General features: G+C 47.3%; 1 long non-coding RNA gene across 1 annotated transcript in view; it reads right to left on the bottom strand.

Moving 5' to 3' along the window:
- LOC112546470 (uncharacterized) overlaps positions 1–13619 on the bottom strand; it is a 96768-nt gene extending 83149 nt beyond the window's left edge. The window contains exons 1-2 of the long non-coding RNA XR_003090166.3: positions 13323–13619; positions 11081–11230 (exon numbers count right to left, since the gene is read on the bottom strand). This is a non-coding gene — a long non-coding RNA (uncharacterized LOC112546470). The remainder of the gene's footprint in view (positions 1–11080; positions 11231–13322) is intronic.
- Positions 13620–16641: the final 3022 nt, after the last annotated feature.

The raw sequence follows: 16641 nt of genomic DNA, 5'->3' as shown, positions 1-16641 counted from the left end.
TTTGATAACAAGAGGAGAAATAGTTCATTGCCTTTGTAACATATTTAGGGTTGCCAGATGTCCGGTATTGGCCCCCGTTTGTTGTTGTTGTTATTTTGGGGGTTTTTTTGCGCAACCCATTTTTTCCCTGACATGTTGTGAAAGTATCTGGCAACACTAAACGTATTAAACAAACTTTTTGTTTTGCCAGACAGAACATGAATATGAATTGTGGAGGCCTGACTCTCGGTAACTTTTTATCTTTTATAAATGCTTCTTGTAATTACTGGGAAAAGATGACTGTGAAGAGAAAGCTACTGAGAAAACGCCATGCTGACCCTCCATAGCCAACTTAACACACATTTAGCCAATTATGTCATGCTCTGTGTTTGGCATGTATCCCCTAGTAACCATGTGAATTGTTTCTGCTTACATGTATTATGCAGCTTAGCAGGAGGAGGGGGAAATGCCAGTGTAAGCTGCTGTGGTAATTTATCTCAAACCATTTGTTTATAAAATTAGCCCCCTTCCCATCCCCTCCCAAAGGAATCCTGTGAATCCATCAGTACAAGGAACCACTTTTCCTCCAGCTGTGTCCGAGGTAATGATACTGACGAGGCCCAATTCTGCTGTAATTCAGCGGGAATCTATATAGTTACACCTTGGATGAATAGCCTCTGTATAGCTTTGTTTAAGGCTTCTAGGGTGGAATTCCCTTTCCCTCCATTACCTCAACCTCTGGGACCTCAGTTCTGAGTTAGGAAGTCTACGCTGGGGGAGAAAGTCGAACTAAGATATGCAACTCGGGCTATGTGAATGACTTAGTTGGAGTCGATGTTCCTAAGCTCAACTTCCCACGGTGTCCTCACTGCGGGAGGTTGATGGGAGAAACTTGTGGAGCACCCGTGGAATACTGGGATCAACGGGGTGCCTTCAGTGGTTGATTCAGAGGGTCCTCACTAGACCCGCTAAATCAAACCCTGGAAGATTGATCTCTGAAAGATCGATCTCTGGCTAAGTATAGATGAGGCCAAAGGCAGCACATCAAACCAAAACTGAAAGGCACTCTTGGGGGTTTCTGCTTTCTAACTGACTGCTCAGCTGCTCTCATACTTTCCTGTGTGCTGTCTATTTATGGGGCTTCATTACTGTAGACTCTGATCTCACAGTATGACTGAATTCATTCCCACAGTGCTCCTGGGAGGTAAGGGATATTACCTGAGTGGGGGGCAGAGACCCACAGAGACTAAGGACATGTTTTAAAGTCCACTGGGCTCCCAGCAAGGTATTGCACCAACTTTGAAATCAGACCTTAACTGGCGTGCTTGAAGCTCACAGGGAGTCTGTAGCAAGGCCAAGAACTAAGTCCTGCGTTCCAGACCGGCTCCTTAACCACTTTCCTCTCCATAAGCAGTGGGTAAGGGCAAAACCCGTTTGCTGTTTTTGCCAGCTGTGTTATTTCTGCAGAGCTCAAACTGCATAATTTTCAGACACCGCCGCCTTAAGAGTACATCCAGAGTCCTGCTTTCGGTGCTCCTGTGCACAGAAATGCCCATTGTATACACCAGCGTGCCAGGTTAAGTCACAGAAATGGGAAACAGACGACCGGGCCGCCCTAGCCAGGCATTGCAAAGCGTTGTCTGTGTACTGGATCGGCCCCAAACCACCGTCTGCTCTCTGGCCATTGTCACCTGCATGACTAGCTCGGTGGGACGGTTTTACTGGGTAAGTGGATTCGTAACATTGCTGTGGGGTCCGAAAGATGTAAAAAATAGTGACCACCAGCTTTAACAGACACGGCCGATTTACCTCCTGCCTGAGGGGTGTGGCCAGCGGAACAGCCAGAGCCGTCTTCAGTGTCTCAGGGCATCCTTCAACGTTGATTTTTTTTGGAGGGAAGTATAATAAGAACATAAGAACAGCCGTACTGGGTCAGACCAAACGTCCATCTAGCCCAGTATCCTGTCTACCGACAGTGGCCAGCACCAGGTGCCCCAGAGAGGGTGGACCGAAGACAATGATCAAGCAATTTGTCTCCTGCCATCCATCTCCAGCCTCTGACAAACAGTGGCCAGGGACACCATTTCTATCCCCTGGCTAATAGCCTTTTATGGACCTAACCTCCACGAAATTATCTAGCTTCTCTTTAAACTCTGTTATAGTCCTAGCCTTCACACCCTCCTCTGGCAAGGAGTTCCACAGGTTGACTACATGCTGTGTGAAGAAGAACTTTCTTTTATTAGTTTTAAACCCACTACCCATTAACTTCATTTGGTGTCCTCTAGTTCTTCTATTATGGGAGCTAATAAATAACTTTTCTTTATTCACCCTCTCCACGCCACTCATGATTTTATAGACCTCTATCATATCCCCCCTCAGTCTCCTCTTTTCTAAACTGAAAAGTCCCAGTCGTTTTAACCTCTCCTCATATGGGACCTGTTCCAAACCCCTAATCATTTTAGTTGCCCTTTTCTGAACCCTTTCGAAGGCCAAAATATCTTTTTTGAGGGGAGTCCTTGAGGGCTAGGAAACATAGTGGTTAGCTCACCTGGCTTTCATCTTCCAGGGAAAGTGAGGGGAGGGATGCCTGGTCCCTGATCAAGGAGTAGGACAAAGGCATGGAAGTCTCGCTTCACCTCAGGGTCTTGCTCTGAGCCAGGCATCGTAGGGGGTCCCAAGCCGGCTCTCAGCCCACAAACCATGGCCCTACTGGGGAGTCACGCTGGCAGAGTCCTGTTCAGCAGAACTCCTCGTCTGCCACCCTGCCTGCTTCCGGCTTACACTCTCCTTCCATGTGGGGCATGACCCCTCCAGCCCAAACGCTCAGGACCCCTGCCAGTTTTCTCGGGGGACTCAGAGGAGACCGTGCTTCTGGGCCTTGCCAGCACCATGGCCCCAACTCAGACTCAATCGTCCCCCTCGCTAGTGTGGGGTTTGTACACCTTGTTGTGGAGGGTCCTAAGCCCCTCAGGGAACCCATCAGCATCCTTCTCCCCCTCTAAGCACCATGTGGAGTCGGTACATTACCGTCCCTGCCTGGAGCACGAATGCTGTCTCCATGGCACAGCACTGCCATTGACTGCAGCTTGTCCCCCAGCCCTCCTGGCAGGGGGCCTGGGTTTGGGAGTAGCTGGGGCTGATTGCTGTCCCTGCTGCCCCTGCTTGGTTCTGAGATGGGCCAAATCAGCAGGCCGCTGGTGGATGACACCCCCAAGACCGTTGGCAGCCATGTGCTTTTCCACCCCCGCTCTGTCGCAGTGACAATGAAGGGCTGCCCCACGTCGCACGGGAGAGTGGGGATCACGGAGCAAGGCGGAGTGCGCAGTGCTGATGAGGTCTTTGCTCCGTTCCCTTCCTCTGTTGGCTCCCCTCAGCCTCATTCCACCCGCCACCCCTCCTGCATCCTCCCTTGCCTCTCTCACTCTGCCCTACCCCCCTCCACCTTTCCCTTCCACGTCTCCTCGCCTTTCACAGGTCTTTTCATGCCGTTAACTCCTCCTAACGACACCCCGCCCAAAAAACCGGGTCTCTCACATGCCATTTCCTGCCATTGCCCTGTTTCCTCTGCTTGTATGCTCTGTCCACCCCCTTTTCCTATGCCTGGAATGTCTACAGAGACCGCGAACATTAAGGGGCAGAGGCTGCCTCTCACTCCATGTCTGTACCAGGCATAACACAATGGATAACCCTCGGAGGCCAAGTCTATACTTACTGCGCTGGAGATCAATCTTCTGGTGTTTGATTTAGTGGGTCTAGTTAAGACCCACTAAATCGAATGTGGAGGGTGGCTCCAGCCGGAGCCAGTATTCCTGGCAGTCACAAGGAGTAAGAGAATCCGACAGGAGTGTTTGCTCCCATCAGCCTCCCTCTGTGAAAATGGCACCTAAGAATCATAGAATCATAGAGCTGGAAGAGACCTCAGGAAGTCATCAAGTCCAGCCCCCTGCCCAAAGCAGGACCAACCCCAACTAAATCAACCCAGCCAGGGCTTTGTCAAGCTGAGACTTAAAAACCTCTAGGGATGGAGATTCCACCCCCTCCCTAGGGAACCCATTCCATTACCTTGGCTTAAGGTAAGCCAACTCCAGCTGTGTTTTTTACGTAGAGTTGTGTTCCTTAACCTGACCTTACAGGTGTAGCGTAGACCTGGCCTAAGAACCCCTGAGATACACATATTACAAGGACAAATAGCGTATCTATTATACAGTCTTCTTGGCTGCTTCTCTCTCAGCATTCTCAGGTAAGGAGCAATGCTGCAAATTATGGGCCTTATTTCTTGCATTTGCACCAGCCAGAGGTGAAAGGCAGCATCCCAGGTACTCAGAGTGGCATGCAGCTAGCTGGGCGGGGAGGACGAAATGCAATTCATCCACTTGCCTTTCATTAACAGTGCTGAACTGTACGAGGACTCAGGCTTTAAGAGATCTTCTTCTAGGCCCTATGTTAATGCAATCTCTTTAGCATGCTCTGCACGCAAGGGGTTCCATTTATAAACCTAATTGCATACTGCCTGCATTTCAGGCCAGTTTCAGATGTGGGACGTGCAACTGACATTGAATCATTTACACTAGGCGGAGTTAGACCGCCAGTGTGGCCAGTCTTAAAAATCAGAGGCACAGCGAAGAAGAGAAATCCCTCCTCCCACTCCTCACCCATTCTGAATTTTTTTCCATTGATAACCAAAGACTCTTTTAATAAAAATGCTGAATGAGTCTAGCTAAGCCCGAAGTCTGAATGGAGACCGTATGGTTTACAAACCAGCATGACAACAGTCAAAATAAAACTCTGCCCGCGAGTACAGAAAGTCGGAAGGGTGTCTGCAGTGTTAAGAATCAGACAGATGAGTCACTAGAAAGCATGAAAAAAGAGTCAGACCTAAAATCACCACAAGCCTCTAAACTGCTTTCTGGCGTGAGTCCAAGGTAGACAGAATTCCATAAATACGGCAAAGTGACCTTTGCGGAACCAGAGGAAATGTGCTTTGCACTGAGGGAATGTAAAGGTAGCTTTCAAAGGGGGGAGGAGGGGAAAGGCAGCAGTCTGTGGAGGAAGTGGGCTGTTTTGGTTGCCTTCTTGCTCATTTTTGATTTGTAGAGAAGACCTGAACGTTCTCTTTCCCCTTCCCAACTCCCCCAGAGTTTGGTCTCTGCATGTTTTAACCTTAGAGAGGTCCTAACTGGCAGCGTGGGGTTGCCTTGGGAGTGCCAATTAAGAGCTGTCTGTGCCCTTACCTGAAGGCTCTGGGATATGTTCAGACTATAATGGGCACCTTCCCCCCTTTACGGGCTGTTTTTAAACAGGGGTTAATTAATACACGTGAAAGACAAAGGGCCCCATTTCTCAGATCCTCTGTGAGCCCTTTGTGCCATTCCCGTTGTGTGGCTCAGCGTGGCGGTACATCTCCGCGGGGATCAGATTCAGATTGGACCAGCATAGAAACACCCACACCAGTGGAGAGGATGGGCAAGGCGAGGGTCAGAGCAGATCGCCTGGGCCGCTGGAGGTTCGCTTGGAGAAAGGCTTGGATTTCAGCACCCCTTCTGCAGCGCGATAGCTATAAAAACACCCCTCCTCCCACCTTCCTTCCCGCACAGCCGGAGGTGAAACAGTCTGCCCTTCCCCAGTTTCTCTCCCAGCTTCTTTTCCATGAAAAAGAAGAAGGGCACGAGGAAGAGGAGGAGGAGGAGGAGGAAACAAATCCAAGCAGCTGCTCTGTGACCAGGTGAGCTGCCAAAGTGCTTCTTGGAGGCCTCTCCAGACTGGCACCCATGGTTAAATTTTAACTTCCGGACTGGAAAAGTGTTTCACTTTGGCAGCTTGCTGGGGTTGGGAACAGAACTTACTGTCCTCAGCTGTTAGGTCAACAGGACAGGGCGCAGTCTACAGGTGACAGTGTCAGCCAAAGAATACACTGGCCAAGAGAGAGGCCAAAGTCCACCCCAAGTGCCAGTTAACAACCCGAGCGGGCACAGATTGAACATGGAGAACAGAATGAGAGAAAGGAATTCGTCTCAACACAGTATTGCTCCCCATTCATCTTAACAGTGTTCATGAGTGAGAAGACAATGAGCTACCTTTGCCAGTTTCCTGAGCCCGGGGAAGAGAAAACTCTACTGAAGAAAATGAAAGGAGGGGGAGGAAGAAATTTGATTCAGTGACTTTCCTATAACAGGCTTGAACTCTGGGCAGTAAAATGAGTGGCTGTGTCTAGATAGGCCAATTTTTCTGGAAAATCAGCCGTTTTCTGGAAAAAGCTTTCCAGCTGTCTACACTGGCCATTTGAATTTCCGCAAAAGCACTGACTTCCTACTGTAAGAAATCAGTGCTTTTTGCGGAAATACTATGCTGCTCCCGTTCGGGCAAAAGTCCCTTTTGCGCAAAACTTTTGCGCAAAAGGGCCAGTGTAGACAGCTGAGATTTGTTTTGTGCAAAAAAGCCCCAATTGCGAAAATGGCGATCGGGGCTTTTTTGCACAAAAGCGCATCTAGATTGGCCACGGACGCTTTTCTGCAAAAAGTGCTTTTGCAGAAAAGCATCCATGCCAATCTAGATGCTCTTTTCTGAAAATGCTTTTAACTGAAAACTTTTCCGTTAAAAGCATTTCTGGAAAATTATGCCAGTCTAGACGTAGCCAGTATGTACCAAAAGCAGGACACTAAGAATGTTTTAACACATCCCTTTCTCTGCCTGCTAGCTAAAGCAAAAACTCAGGTCTGAGTATCACACTGATAAGGGATTTTAGAATCCAAACCTGGAGACGGACCCACCGTGGTCTAGCCCGGGAGATGGACTGCAGCCTGGCTCCATAAAAGTTAGCTCACCATAGCTACTTGGGGAGGTGGACCTCCTGTATTGATGGAAACCCTCCTTCTGTGGCAGTGGAAAGTGTCTATGTTGTGGTGCTCTAGCAGTAGAGCTATGACACCTAGACTGCCTACAGCGTAGCCGCGACCTGGGACTCGGCAGATGATGGCTCAGGCACACAACTCACAGAAGGGAAGTCATTTAAAGTACCAGGACTCTTCGTTTTCCCACTTGAACAATGGGGCACATGCTCCCCATTTTACAGAGCTGTTGCTGAGAGGGTAATAAAAAAAAACCATTCATGGCGGTGGGGCATAGTGGAGAGAGCCATGCGAGTGAATTTGAATGGCCTACAGGCATGGGCAGCAGGGAAGGGAAGCCAGCGGCAGGGAAAGGCCCTCCAGGTAGCCAGGAAGGATTGGGCTGAGGTCGGGTGGAGCCTCAAGCGGAAGGGGCGGGGTTGGGGCTTGCCTTCCCGAGTTGGGCCTTCACCCACTGCCATGCCTACCGGGATGCCTAGCTGTAACCCCCCACTGGCTTTGAAATCTAAAGCCATCATGAGCTTTGCTCTTCTTAGTTCCCATTTGTTTTACCATCCCCTGTTGTGATTAGGGCTCTTTGCGGCGAGGGCTGGGTATGCGTACATACACGCACCTTCCCTGACCTGGGAAGATCTGGCAACTTAGACAGAAAAAGGCAGACCAAAAGTGGAAGCAAGGGAACAGCCGTATCCCTGTTTTAGAAATGGGGCGCTCAGACATCTGGAGGTTAAGTAATATGTCCAAGGGCATTATTAGCACATGACAGTGGTTGCCCCCTCTCCCCCCCGGCCAAAAAAAGATACCCGGTTGACATGCTGTCTTTCAAAGCATGCTGAAGTGAACTCTGCCTTGTTCTGTACTGGGGCCCCACTGAATGACAACGAATTGATAAGGAAGAGAAAGCATTTATATTTGTCACAGATTTCAAAAGAATTCTGCCCAAAGAGGGGGCCAAGCTGTTTTCCACCTGCTATTTCAGCCATGCTCTCATAAATAATGGCAGCTCACTTCGGGTCCACCTGCCCCTCGGGACAAGGTCGAATGAAGCTACGCAACTTCCGCGACGGTAATTGTGTAGCTGAAGTCAAAGTAGCTTAACTCGGCTTTCGGCGCTGTCCCCATGGCAGGTCGAAGGGAGAACATTCTCCCTTCCACTTCCCTTCCTCCTCATGGAAGCAGGACTGCCGGCATCGATCACAGCGCCCCTCTCAGTTTGCACTCGCTGTCTTCACTAGACCCAATCATTCGAACCCTGGAAGATCGGCTGCTTCCATCTTCGCTGTAATGTAGATGTAACCCAAGTGCAATGAATCTGGAACATTTTCCGTTGACACCGGTTTCATATTTCATAGTCCTCAGCCAGTGATGTTTCTCTTACCCTGCCTATAACCCCACCTTCACGGGGTCTCCTCACAAGCACTACCCTAGCTTAGGAAGGTAGAACTTCCTTCCAGCCTCGCTGAGGCTTCTTCTGGATCAGTACGAGAGCTTATTCTTGAAAGCCTTCCTGCAGAGGGCTAGTGCCCCATGTCCACACCGTTCTTCGGACCTACCCACCTGAGGAGAGGGAGACCGGGCCCGGAAGCTGTAAACAGGCCGTTTGCATTGCAGCGCTGTTCATTACGGGTTGGCCATCACCTGTCCACCCCTAGCAAAAAGCATCTGATAAAAAAATGCAACATCCTCGCCTTTTAGCTACCTGGGACCAAGGGCCAAACTCCGTCTCTTTGTACATCGTTGGCAAGAGGTTTCCTGTCACTGTCCTATCATGGAGGAAAGCACTCCACCAGTTAGACTCCTGCATGCTCCCCACTCTGAACCACTGCAGACTGGGAGCAGGACCTCAGTTCCTCCATCTTTGGTCTGTCTTCTCCCAGGGTGCTAACTGTTCTACTTAGCAATCCCGCGCTCCGAGCATTGTACAGAAAGGGCTTAATTTTCACATAGGGTTATCACATAGGGTTTCATGGCATCATCCCGGAGGTTTCATGGCATCATCTTTAATTAAAGAGGAATCTTTAATTCCTGGAGACTCCAGGACCATCCTGGAGATTTGGCAACCCTTTTTTTCACACACACACCCCCAAGTGGGTACATAGCGCTGTTCCCGTTGTAGAGACAGGGTGATAGACAGGCAAAGTGACTCATCCAGCACAACATGACTGGTCAGTGAAAGGTACGTCTAGACTGCAGCGCTATTTCGGATACCAGAGGTAGCTATTCCGCATCCTTTGAACCATCCCGTTATTTCAAAATAACAGGCTCACTATTCCGACATCCCTGTAACCCTCTTTCCACGAGGGTTAAGGTACATTTCAGAATAGCAATTTATTTCTAAATTTAGTGCTGAGTATTTATTTTGAAATAAGCTATTTTGAAATTTGATTGAAATAAGATACACAATTTGTGTAGCTCAAATTGCGTATCTTATTTCGACCTATGGGTGCAGTGTAGATGCCCCCTGACAGGACCTAGAACCTTCCTGGTGATCATTTCTCCATTCCCTTGGAGAAGGGAGGTGGAGCATCATGGGAGATGTGGGAGAGCTAGGAAGTCCCCCCCCCCCAAATCTGAGAAGAGGGACATGAAGTAACTCTTATGAGGCACCAGCAAATATTTCCATTTTTGGATGTGGTGTTTTTCAACAAAACAACACATTGTTCCAAGTAAAGAAAAAAATTTTTTGTCAAAAAATGGTTTTCTGGTTGGAAAATAGTTTTGACAGAAAAAATTCAACCAGCTCCAGCAGTTCTGTGGGGATACAAAGGTGAGAAGGTCTACATGTTTATCCCTTCTATCAGGCAGCAGCATTATCCTGTGCCTTAAAAATGGAGACCTTTCCGATATGACATTCTGTGCCCACTCTCAATGGGGATGCAAACAGCTTGACAACTGAAAGTACCACAATCTGGGGGACTTTACAGGGATATGAGGTAGCAGAGTACGGGAAGCAGAGCATGTTAATGGAGAGTGTAATTTAAGGGTATAACGTGATGTTATTAGGCCAAATGCTCTTGAGCCTGTGGAATTATTTCAGTACAGACTTTGGCTTCTTGTGCACCTTTGTCTATTTCATCAGCTGTTTGCAAGCTTTATTCCATTCCTCCTTTCACGGAACTGTGTGTAACTAATTAAAGACTCTGTTGCCTTTTTTAAAACACACACGAAGTAGCATCGTTAGAGTTCAGAGCGTTCACACTCTGGCTGTGATCCGACAGAGCCCTTAAACACGCGCTTGACCTGAAGTAAAACGATGACAAAGCAACTCCACGTTAAGCATGGGCATAAGGGGTTTATCAGGATCGGATGCTCAGTGTCTTCTATGAGTAAGAGCTTACCCATGAAAAAAAATAGCATGGCCATATTGACCCACAGCAAACTCGGAGCAAATTCTTGGTTCCTCCTTGCTGGTGATTCTTCTGTGTTTTTAAGACTGTGAATTCTTCTCTTTGTAGCCTGACATCAAATGGTTAAATGTGCCTGTTTAACTGGATAATAAGCTACTGACACTTAGTATGTCTTCAAAGAAACTCACTGTAAATGCGATCAAACCAATATGACGGAGTAATTTTATGCACTACACATGCCTATTTAAGGAAATGCAAAGCAAACCTGCAGTTTTATGTGCCCTTCTAGAGATTAAATCTGTGTAGGAAAACAAAATACAGATTGCTTAGTTATTCCCTCTTGGAACTCCCTATAACTATGACAAATATCTCCATAGAACTTCCTGGTTAAATATGAAAAGATTGTTTATAGTTGGTGTCTGATCGATAGACCCTGTTCCTCCGTATTGCCCCCCGTAACAGCTAAGACACAGTGATACATGGAAACACGAGTGGAGCATCTGTATTTCAAAACTGAGCCCAAATATTTTGCACATGCAAGGTGGCGGGTTAGAGAAATAATTGCTCAGCTGCATAAAGAGGTGGTATCTATTAAAAACACAGGTTAGAAAAAGTTCAGTCATTTGACCAAACGGTCAAGTTTAACAGGACTCAATGAAAGTGAATATAGCTCCCAAGAGGTTCATAAAGCCACACATGGGAGCACTCTGTTGCGGAGGAGGGCAAAGTTAGCAATAAATCCATAGGTTTTCATGTGCTTTCTATTAGCATTTGTATTTACCAGCAAAGATACCATATTCGGTTGGAACCATAATTTTCCCCCCTTCACAACTCATCAGAACTTCAGCCGTGTCGCTGGAGTGAAGGAATAATGAGGAATCCGTGAAACTACAAATACTCTTTACATACCTTTTGGATACCAGAACTTTGTAGATGCTCCCAAATCTTCTTCCTGATTGTGAATAAGGCCCTGAATTCTCACGCGCTGTTTGCTGTTTTCCACTTGGGCATTGTGTTCGCCATAAAAGCAACCCATTTCAAATGCACGTGTCAAGAGACCTGCAGAAGGAAATACATCCACGTAAGAATGATACCTCTGCAGCATGAGATTCTATTCTGGATGTGCTACTCTTTGGGTAAAAGGGACTTTTCCTTCTGGATTTGTACAGCATTTAGCACACTGGGGGCCAAATCCTGCACGATCAGGTATATGCTATGGTAATAGAAATAATAAAATAATACATGAATGCAGCCCTGGTGTCTCTAAAGATGATTGAGGCCTGATTCCAAGAAATAAGAAAAACCTAATGCTAGGTCCCTCTATTGCTGTTATATAACCTTGGCTGAAGGAACCGAGAGCTAGAATTTTGAAGATATTTACGGACCTACCTCCCATTGGAGATCAGGTACCTAAATATCTTTAAAAATCTGAGCCTGAATTACTACAGTTTAGTGTCTCCTGTAATCCTGACCTCTTGTAGCTTCTTCTCTGTGTGGCTTCGCTGCGCTATCCATGCGTCACTTTTAATCTTTAATCACACCAGCCCACTAATCGTTGTTGTTACTTTTCTCTGGAATTCCTCTACTTTGTCAATACCTCGCTGGTAAGGAGGGGCTCAGGCCTGAAGGCATGTTGCAAAGAATCATTAAGAAGAGGGCTTGTTCCTTCCCCTCCCCGTTTCATAACCACCCTGATGGTTATTTTTGTACTTTTTACACCCCAAAATTTCATCGCCCGTCTGGCTACGATTAAATTGTTTAAACAAATGTGTTGCAACGGTAGGAAAAAAATTGTGTGTGTCTGAAAACTGTGGGTACTGGGGGTACCTATACTTTTTTTTAAAGGGGTACCTAATAAAAAAAGGTTGAGAAACACTGATCTAAATCACTAGAGACTACCCCAAATCTCTGTTTTACCGCATATTGTCCTCCTCGGATGACAGGCCTTTGGCCAACTCCCTGCACACAGGACAATACTCATATCCAAGCTGATTTAACTTACTTCTGAGAGGCAGATTCAATGAGAACTCATATAATCTGATGACAGAAAAATAGACACGGGAGAGCCAGTGGACCACAGTACAAGGGAGTCCTCTCATTCCTGTGTATTGTGTCAGGGCAAACGTCTCCACGGAGGGAAAGTAAAGACCCGCTCAATCGAACTCAAAGGGTGCCCCTGTCAGTGGCTGGTACGCTGTGGGGCCTCGCGCTGTGGGGACAGTGGGGAAACTCGAATCAAGGTACGTCGACTCCAGCTACGTAACTAATGTCGCTGGAGTTGTGTATCTTGATTCAACTTGCTCCTTTCTTGTAGACCTGGCCTCACTCCAGCCAATCCGGGTCTGACCCTGAGCTCTTATTCCTGGGTCTGGCAGTGGGCTCCGAATCTCAGCTGACAACTCCGGTTTTAATCTCGAGGCCCGACTGCCGCTCCCACCGCTATCCGCAGACTCCCACGTCCCAGGCCCAAGACTGGAACAATGGATATTAAAAATATCAAAAAGCCCTCTTGGACATCAGCCCAGATAGGAACTCTTTGAAGCAACATAACTGGAGAAATAAATACCTCCGAAATCTCACTTCTGATCCTTTTATCAAAGGTCCTAAAAACTGGAGTCTCCAAAGTGCTTTAAAAATAATACCCATACACCCAAACCTCAAAATGCTGCAGTGATTCTCCAGGGACACTGCATCCGGGGCGGATATAGGGCAGGGCGAACGGGGCGGCCGCCCCGGGCCCCGCGCTTCAGAAATCCCCGCGCATGCTGCCCGGGGCCCCGCAAAATGGTCATCTGCCCCTGACTGTATCCATGGTCAGGGGAAAAGCCAGCACGCTTCCCATTCAAAAAGCAATTACATAGGTTGTTTTCTTAAAACTTCAAATGTTCCTTCGCCAGCGATGATATCACTTTACGTTGATTTTATTTATTTGAGAGAGGCTGCTTTTTATTAACCACTCTACAAAAAGAGTTGGGAATAAACACCAATTAAAAATAAGATTCAAACTCAATATGGGGAAAAAAATCCCCCCCCCCCCCCCAACAGATTTCATCCGGTAAACTATCACTGGTGTGTTCCTGAATCCTAGAGATCTGCCCTGCAATGCCAGCTCTGTTACTTTCCTCAAAGTTCTGCCTAACAATTCCCCTACCTCATCAAGATCATCCTGGGAACGGGCCCAGAGATGGACGGGTTAGATTCACTGCCGATAATCAACGGAGCGAGGCCGGTTTAGCTGTGCAGCTGGCCCACTGGTTTTTAAATGTCCATACTTCCTTTCCCTCACTCCTTGACTGCGCGACGTGTCTTTGAGAAGATGCGGAACATTCACCTCCGTGCAGATATTGACATGGACCCCGAGGACGTTTCAAAACCCAAACACTCTGCGGCGCAGAACAGGGCAAGCCACACCCCGGCAGCCGAGGCTGGTAACTTAAAAGGAGCTGCGTGAGAGGTGAGACGGTCGAGTGAATGAGCCGGGCACAGGACTATGACTCAGAAGACTGGAAGGCTATTCTTGGCTTTGGCACTGACTTGCTCAGGATTCCTGGGAGGGTCACTTCTCTGTTTCTCCTCATTGTTTGATTAGACTAAACACTGCAGGTGAAATCTCAGGCCTGTGGAAGCCAAAGCAAACTTCCTCTTCAGTTCCAGGGACGAGAGGGTTCCCCTCCATGCGTTTGTACAATGCCCAGAACACAGCAATTCTCATATTAGTTGGAACTTCCAGCTGCTATTGTAACGGGAACGCTAGTCTGACATTTTGTTGTCCTCTACATATTTGCTGACAGCCATTTTTTTTGAGCCCACCACTGTAATATCGAGGCACCAAATAGCTTGCCAAGAAATGCAATGTAGATAACAAGAAGGACCAATTCTCATAAAGCCATAGCACCCAGAGTTCCAAAATCCATAAAGCCCAACAAAGCAATCTATGTCGCCAGAATGCAACGCACCTGAATATAAGCACTGTTGTGTTGTATTGCACATGGGAACCCGAGACGGTTACATAAAGGCAGAGAGATGTTACATGTATCTTTGTAGTGAACATTAATTATTATGTCACATGTACTGTGAACAGAGTATCTGTCACAGAAGGAAGAAGGTTCCTATGAGGAGCATGCAAACCGGTTGTTGCTTCAAGGACCAACACTGACAGGATGCGCCATCGAGCTACATAGTTTCCCTTCAATGCTGGGTAGGGCTAAAGTTCCATTCGATTGGCTTTTTTAAGGGTTGTTTACATTGGGACATCCAGGAAGTTACTCCAAATTAACTGAAGATGTGAATTTGAAGAGGATTCATTAAACTGCAATCAATCTCTGTGTGAACAACCCACATTCGAAATTAGCCCTGGTCTAAACTACTAAAATGTTTGGGTATAACTTCATCACTCAGGGGTGTACACAGCCTCTCTGAGTGGATTAACTAAAACAATAGGAGAAGCTCTCTTTTGTAGTCTCAGGGCGTCTTCATTAAAGCACTACCATGGCTCTCCTTCTCCAATCAGCATTTCAAGGGTAGCTTGCCCTTAATCGTTACTTGAATTCATTTTATCTTAATTCACTTCCAAAGTGAGTAAATGAAACCAAAATAATGTGGCTGTAATTCTAAATAACAGCATCCCCACAAAGACTGAATGCACCAATTCATACCTTTCGTTAATTTCCCAGCTGTCCCCCGTAGGCAAACCCTTAGACTATGTCTACACTATAGCCTCTTGCACAAAAACATATGCAAATGAGGCAAAGCATGGACTATCACCATGCCTCATTTGCATAATTTAAAAAATGCGGAAGAACAACTTATGTGCAAGCGGGGGGGTTTGCGCAAAAAGAAGCCATGTAGACGGCTCCTTTTTGCACAAAAGCATCTTGCGCCAAAACATGCCTCATTAATTATGCAAATGAGGCATGGTGATATTCCATGCTTCGCCTCATTTGCATATTTCTTGCGCAAAACGGGCACAATATAGACATAACCTCTGAGAGCTGTTGGCCGTCCATCCAAGACGTCTCCAGAGTGTAACTTATTTCAGCTACTGTCAGCCATCATGTGAATTGGCTCCGTATTTTTCTGTGATGGTTATGCATGGGAAGAATGTTGGGATTGAGATAAAGCCACCCCTGCTGGTTCAGACGACACACCGCCTTTTGGAGCCTCGCCATGGCAAAGAGATCTGGAGCACTGCCCCATTAGCAGCCATGTAGAACTGGAGAGCCGCTCTCTTTGCAGAGTGGCATTGTGTGCCTGGATCAGCGACCAAGACCGAGAAGCTGCTGGTTGTCCCTCGAATTTATTTTTGACTAGATTTACCCAGCATTACTCAGGTCCTTAATTCATATTTGGGTTTGTTTGTTTGGAAACTAACATGAAAATGTCCAGGCTTCATTTAAACCACTGCTCTGGGGTGGCGTTGGGGATGAGGGGTGTGGTCTGTAAGCTGCTGCCAGGAGAGAGGACAACCCCAGCCATCTCTCATCGCAGGTGCATGGAGCCAGGTAAGAAACATCTCTCCGTGGCTGCTGTATCTCCAGAAGGCACAGGCAGGTCCAGGCCAGAGTGAGGAATGCAGCAAACTGGGCACTTTCCTCCCGCTCCCTGATGAAGGGGAACAACCAGCAACATCCCTGTACAAATCGGGGGGGGGGGGCAGCTTCAGCTTCCTCCATCCTCCCTAAAGGGCACCTGGGGAGTGGGAGTCTTAGGGTTGGGGCAGTGCCGGGGGGGGGGGTGACCCCCGCTCCCCAGCCACCCTCTTTCATTTGCGTGGTGATCCTGTCTCTTTTCTGTATGGTTTGATGAGGAACAAACAATCCCATTCCAGGCACATCCTATTTTCCTGGCCCAACCAACTCCGGACCGTGCTTTAAGTTATGAGAGGAAGCCGCTTACCGGGTTTGGTGGTCCTCACTCTGAGGCTACGTCTAGACTGCAAGCCTCTTTCGAAAAAGAGCATCTAGACTACAACCAGTACTTTCAAAGAAGCAACCAGTACTTTCGGAAGTAAATTGAAAGAATGCGGCAGTTTTTCGACTGCGGAAAACCTTGTTTTATGAGAAATAATGCCTTTTTTTCAAAAGTGCTCTTTCGAAAACAGGCACTATGTAATGCAAACTGTGCTTTTTTGAAAGAGGCGGTCTGGATGCTCTCTTCTGAAAAAGCACAGTTACATAGCGCCTGTTTTTGAAAGAGCACGTTCAAAAAAAGGCGTTATTCCTTGTAAAACGAGGTTTTCCACGATCGAAAAAACTGCCGCGTTCTATCAATTTACTTTCGAAAGAATGCGGCAGCAGTCTAGATGCAGGGGATTTTTTTTGAAAAAAGGCCACTTTTTTCGAAAAAAACCTTGTAGTCTAGACACACACCCTTAGGCTGCGTCTAGACTGACATGATTTTGCGGAAATACTTTTCACGGAAAAACTTTTCCGTGAAAAGTATTTCTGCAAAAGAGCGTCTAGATTGGCACG

This window comes from Pelodiscus sinensis, chromosome 7, assembly GCF_052426305.1.
Source record: "Pelodiscus sinensis isolate ZL-2025 chromosome 7, ASM5242630v1, whole genome shotgun sequence".
Classification (NCBI taxonomy): domain Eukaryota; kingdom Metazoa; phylum Chordata; order Testudines; family Trionychidae; genus Pelodiscus; species Pelodiscus sinensis.
Note: the sequence above shows the minus strand (reverse complement) of the source record. Positions and strands in the feature narration are given on the sequence as shown.